General features: G+C 45.4%; 1 non-coding gene across 1 annotated transcript; it reads left to right on the top strand.

Moving 5' to 3' along the window:
• Nucleotides 1-972: 972 nt before the first annotated feature.
• TRNAK-CUU (transfer RNA lysine (anticodon CUU)) lies at nt 973-1045 on the top strand. The gene has a single exon. It is a non-coding gene; the product is annotated as a tRNA-Lys (tRNA).
• Nucleotides 1046-6154: the final 5109 nt, after the last annotated feature.

Here is a 6154-nt window from a genome sequence, read left to right as displayed (position 1 = left end):
CCCATGCCCAGCCCCTGAGGGCTCAGGCCCCGCCCGGCCCGGCCCCCTCCGTAGCCCTGGCAACCGGGTGCCGCCATCCCATTGGTCGATTCCGACAAAAAGCATTGAGCTCTGCCACCCTGCTCCGCAAACCTGAGTAAGCTTCAATGCTCCCGGCTGCCCCACACTGGGAAATGGGAACAGCAGGGCGGCCACTTGAGAATCCCTAGCGCCTACGCGGTGGGACGCTTAGATCCTGGATCTTGGATGTTAGCAGGGGTCAGGAAGCCAGGAGGTTTCCTATTTGCTCCGGGAAATCTTTTCTGCGTCTACCTCCACTCTCTCCTCCTCTGGTGATCTGCTCACTTAACCCTCAACGCCCAGGTCAAATGTCATCTCCTTGTCATCTCCTTTTCTAATAAAATCCTTTTTATTTAATTAACCTCTTCCAGCATCTTCTTTGATTCCTCCAACTCAAAACCCAGCTAAAATGTCTTCAGAGAGCCTCCTTGGGACCCTCCCAGCTCGGAGCAATGCCTCCCTTCATCTCACCTTCTGAACCGGGCAAATGCCTACTCACCTCTCAAGTGAAATGTCTCCTCCAAGAAGCATTCTCTGAATTTCTCAACTCAAAGCATTTCTTTTCTCCTATACCTGACAAACTCCTGCTCACCTATCAAAGTATGCTATAATGTCACCTTCCCTGTCGAGCCTCCCATGACTTTCCTAGCATGCAGGGACAATGGAACTCAGAGCAGTTACATCTGTGTGGACCCCTCACTCACATGGCTCTTGTTACCCAGAACACGAGATCCGGTTGTTGTTTTACACTTCTCGCTTGGTTACACTTCTCAGCTATTTTGTGAGCTCCCAAGGGCAGGAATTGAGTGCCTGACTTCTCAGAGTGCCCCGTGACTGGTATAAACAAGACAGCTGAAGAAGTTTCCATATCGGTGTTACTCAAAAGCTAATTCAAAAGTTCATATGAGGGGTGCCTGGCTGGCTCAGTCGGTAGAGCATGTGACTCTTAATCTCAGGGTCGTGAGTTCAAGCTCCATGTTGGGCACTGAGCCTACTTAAAAAAAGAAGAAGTTAAAAGTTCATCTGAAACAGTGATCGTATAAAAACAGCCAAGACATTCTTGGGGGGGAAAAAAGGACTTCTTCTATCAGATATCAAAATATGTTATAAAGCTATAGTCTTTAAAACATCATGGTGCTCTGTAGGAAGAGATAGCAGTAGAACAGTAGAACAGAACAGCCTCATGCGTATTGGAGGATTTGATATATAATGAGGGCAGCATTTCAAATCAGTGGGGCCAAAGGGCTCTTGGTCTAATGTGTTTGTCTTGCCTCAGTATCAGGGCATCCTGCACAACCTAATCAGAAAGTGCTTAGCACACCATGTGTGCTATGGCCTATGGAAGAGCCATTTTCTGCTCCCCACTCAGCCTGGCTGCATGACTTCTTTGGTTGGGTCATCCTGCTTGGACCAAACTGGCTTGATTACCCCACTGAGAGGGTTCAGACTCAATGAATTCTCTAGGTCTGTCTGCCTGGAACCTCCTTGCTTTCTATAGATAGGAACAGCCTTTCAGGGACAGCCGGCTTTACTGGATGGGTCATTTGCAGGTCCATGGTTTGAGAGATTTGTAGTCATTTGCACCATAATATGAATTAGTGACATCTACTGTGAATTAAACATCTACTGATTGGAAGAGGGTAAACCAACATAGCCATGGCAGAAACCTCAAAGAGAGACCTCAAGAAAAGAGAAGAGGAGAGGCACTCAAACAAACTTTGGCCATACTTTTTTTTTAGTTGTTCTTTGAGAACAGCTGGCTGTGTTTGGATGCTATCGTCTAAGTCCAACTCACTAACTCTTTTCATCACCTGGTGCACAGTAAGCACATGATGGGCCCATTCAATATTCTTACTGAATCAGTCAATAAAGGTAAGAAGAAACAAGTCAGAATCCACTCTGTCCATTTGTAATATGTCAAGGGTTAGTAGTCAGAGCAGAAAACTCTGTAACCTGGACTAGATACAGATACCCTGTGGATTTATCTTTTTTCCCTACTAGGTATGTGATGTCACTGAATCTCCTTAACAACTTTATGTCATAGGGGCTGTAATTGGTCCCATTTTACAGGTGAGGAATCTGAAACTCAAAGAAATTCGGTAACCTTCCCAGGGTTACATAGCAAGTGAAGGTGGACCCTGGATTTAAACCCATCCGTCCTAATTTGACCTTTATGCTTAACAGCCAACCAGTGCCTGAGCCTTTTGGCCCCAGCTCAACAAAACTCACGTAGGCATCCTGCTGGCATCCAACCCAAAGGCTGGTGGCCCCTCTCCTGCCAGTCTCGTACCACTGTTATCTGTGTGCAGCCCTCAAAAACATGTTGCTGAAGCAGAACAAAGAGCCTCTGATCTCTGGCCAGGATCATGTCAGTCTATTCCAACCTATCCTTCCTAAACCAGCCATAATTATGGTCACAAACACCACAGTGATAAAAATGCCTGACATGTGTGTAGAACTGGAGAGTTTACAAAATACTTTCTGGTTCATTTCATTCTGGCTTCCCAGTGTTTCATGGGATTGGACAACAGGTAAATTTCAGTTTGGCTGAGGAAAATAAGTCACAACTCACAAAGCCATAAACACAGGTTTATTCTACCAAGTCTACAGTGTAACCCTGGAGGTGGGCAGTCCAAGTCTGGTGTGGCATCCCCACAAAGTCATCAGGACCCTAGGCTCCTCCCCTTTCATCCTCTCCTCCTGGCTTCTAGCCTCATGGCCCAAAATGGCTGCTGGAGCGTTCCCAGGACTAACATGTAACCAATGTGATTAGACAGATTGTTCAGGCTCGGTATCCTCTCTGATCGGTGCCCATCTCCGTACTGATTGTTAACTATGTTAAACACCAGCGCTGTACGTTGTAGGCATCGGGAAGACTCACTTTCGGCAGCCATCACCAAATTGCACATGGGTTAATTTCTTAGGGCTCCTGTACCAATTTACCACGGCTCCTGGTTGGGGGACATTGTTGCTTCTTCCTAACCCCAATAAGGTCAAAATACAGAAAAACCTTGGATTGCGAGTAACTTCTTCTACAAGTGTTCCACAAGACAAGGAAACATTTCTAATAAATTTTAACTTGATAAATAAGCGATGTCTTGCAGTATGAGCTGTACGTGATGCCAAACATCACATGATCACAAGCCATTGATTCCCTCTCTCTCTCTCTCTCTCTCAGGGATTATGGGTGATTGTCTCCTATGTTTGGATGCTTGGCCTCAGGCCATGGTGTTTGGCAGAAATCAGTGACTTTTCAGAACATTGGAAGGTGCCCACAACTGGCACTAATATATTTTTTGTCACTTCAAAGCACCAAGGGACAGTCCTTTGCTTTTCCATCCAAGAGTCAGCTTAGGAATGCTTTGCTTCATTCTAGGTCAGACTGCCTGCAGATAAAGACTTTTTCCTCTGTTGCCTTATTGCCAGTTACATTAAATACAGTAGATGACAAGAGTTTATTAATACTGTACTGTAGTCAACATCCGTGTGAGTTTTACAACGGCCCCCAGGCAGAAAAAGGTTGAAAAGAAAGGTGGTAAGAAGAAGGAGATGATTATAATGGAGTTCAAGAAGGAAGTCATTGAGAAGAATGAACGAGGTATGCAAGTGGCTGAAATTGCAAGATTTTATAAGATGTCTATGTCGACAATTTGCACAATATTAAAGAAGAAATAAGGAGGCTAGACGCAGCAAAAAAGTCATGAGAATATCAAAGCAACGACCACGTGTTCTCGTCTGGACAAACGAGAAGCAACTAGCAGGTGATATTTTGACCTAGAACTTTATCTGCGAGAAGGCAAAGGCCTTGTACATCAACCTGGTAAGTAAACTGCCAGATACATCAACAGAAAAGGAAGAAAGCTTCAAGACAAGCAGGGGGTGGTTTGATAACTTTAAGAGGAGAAGTAGCATCCATAGCGCTGTGAGGCACGGAAAGGCTGTGAGTTCTGACGCTAAGGCAGCTGAGGCGTTCGCTACCAAGTTCCAGAAGCTCATGGTTTCCAAGTGCTAGCTGCCAGAACGAGTCTTTAACTGCAGTGAGACAGGACTTTTTTGGAAAAAGATGCCAAACAGGACCTACATTACAGAAGAAGAGAATGTAATGCCTCGTCACAAGCCCATGAAGGACCATCTCACCCTCTTGTTTTGTGCCAATACAACCAGGGATTTTAAAGTCGAGCCCCTGCTCATGTATCATTCCAAGAATCCATGAGCCTTCAAGAAATGCAAGGTGCAGAAGAGCCAGTTAAACATCACGTGGAGGCCCAAGAGCTGGGCATGGGTCACTTGTATCTTGTTTGTTGAGTGGATCAAGGAGGTCCTTGTTCCTCCAGTGAAGAAACAGCTTTTAGAAAAGAATCTACTAGGGGCGCCTGGGTGGCTCAGTCAGTTGGGCAACCGACTTCGGCTCAGGTCATGATCTCATGGTTCGTGGGTTCAGGCCCCACGTCGGGCTCTGTGCTGACAGCTAGCTCAGAGCCTGGAACCTGTTTTGGATTCTGTGTTTCCCTCTCTGACCCTCCCCTGCTAACGCTGTCTCTCTCTCTCTCTCAGAAATAAATAAAAAATTTTTTTAAAAAGGAAAAGAATCTGCTACCCCAAGCCTTGCTGGTTATGGATAATACTCCTGCTTATCCTCCAGGCTTTGAGGACAACTACTTGGAGGAACTCAAGTTCATTAAGGTCAAGTTCCTTTCTCCCAACACCACTCCAGTCCTCCAGCCCATGGATCTGTGAGTCATTTTGAACGTTAGAAAGCTTTACACCAAAGCACTATTTCAGCAATGCTTCAAGGTGACCGAAGGAACGAAACTTACCTTCTGAGAGTTTCGGAAAAATAATTTCCATATCATGAATTGCCTCAAGATCATCAATAAAGCCTGGGATGGGGTCACCAAGAGAACCCTCAATTCTGCTTGGAGGAAACTGTGGCCTGATTGACTTAGAGGGGCTCGCTCATGAACAGGAGCTGCCAGCTGTAGATGAACTTGTGTCCTTGGGGCAGGGCACGGGGCTGGAGGTGAATAAAGACAACATTCAGGAGCTGGTGGAGGAACATGGCCAGGAGCAGACCATACACAAGCTGATGGATCCGCATCGCGAGCAACAGCAAGAGGTTATGGAGGATAGAAAGGCAGAGGAACCCCTCACTTCAAATGAGATTAGAGAGGGGCGCCTGGGTGGCTTAGTCGGTTGAGCGTCCGACTTTCGCTTAGGTCATGATCTCGCGGTTCGTGGGTTCAAGCCCCGCGTCGGGCTCTGTGCTGACTGCCAGCTCAGAGCCTGGAGCCTGTTTCAGAGTCTGTGTCTCCCTCTCTCTCTGACCCACCCCTGTTCATGCTGTCTATCTCTCTCTCTCCTAGAAATAAATAAAAATTAAAAAAAAAAAAACTAAAAAAACAAATGAGATTAGAGAGACACGTAAAACGTGAGAAACTGCAAAATTTTGTAGAACAGCACCACCCGAATGAGGCTGTAGCAGTGTGAGCAATGAATCTGTTTAACAAAAATGCAATGTCATATTTCCACAAACTCCTCAAAAGGAGGCAAAGGCAAGTGTCATTGAATAGGTTCCTTGTTAAAGTTGCACAAAAAGAAAAAGATTCCTTTGAGCCAATAAATAGCAGTGATTCCGTTAGTGATAGTAAAAATTGCCCTGCACAATAACCCTCCTCTCGCTTTTCTCCCTCGTCCAAGCCACAAAGGTTTTCAAAGATAAGTGCAAGTTAATTTATTTTTCTTTATATTTTGTGTTTTCTTTATTATTTTGTGTTATATTACAGTATTGTAATCACTTTTGTGTGAATATTTTTGGGTTGTGGAACGAATCATCCATTATTTCTTATGGGGAAATTCACTTTGGTGTACCAGTGCTTTGGAGTATAAGCATGTTTCCAGAACGAATTATGCTCTCAAATCAAGGTTTTACTGTACTAAAGAAGAGGGCACCTGGGTGGCTCAGTTGGTTAAGCATCTGATTCTTGATTTCAGCACAGGTCATGATCTCACAGTTCACAAGATTGTGCCCTGCGTTGACTGTCAGAGCCTGCTTGGGATTCTCTCTTCCCCTCTGTCTGCCCCTCCCATTCTCTCT

Source organism: Crocuta crocuta, unplaced genomic scaffold (assembly GCF_008692635.1).
Source record: "Crocuta crocuta isolate KB4526 unplaced genomic scaffold, BGI_CrCroc_1.0 scaffold351, whole genome shotgun sequence".
NCBI lineage: Eukaryota > Metazoa > Chordata > Mammalia > Carnivora > Hyaenidae > Crocuta > Crocuta crocuta.
This window is presented reverse-complemented; position numbering and strand designations above follow the sequence as displayed.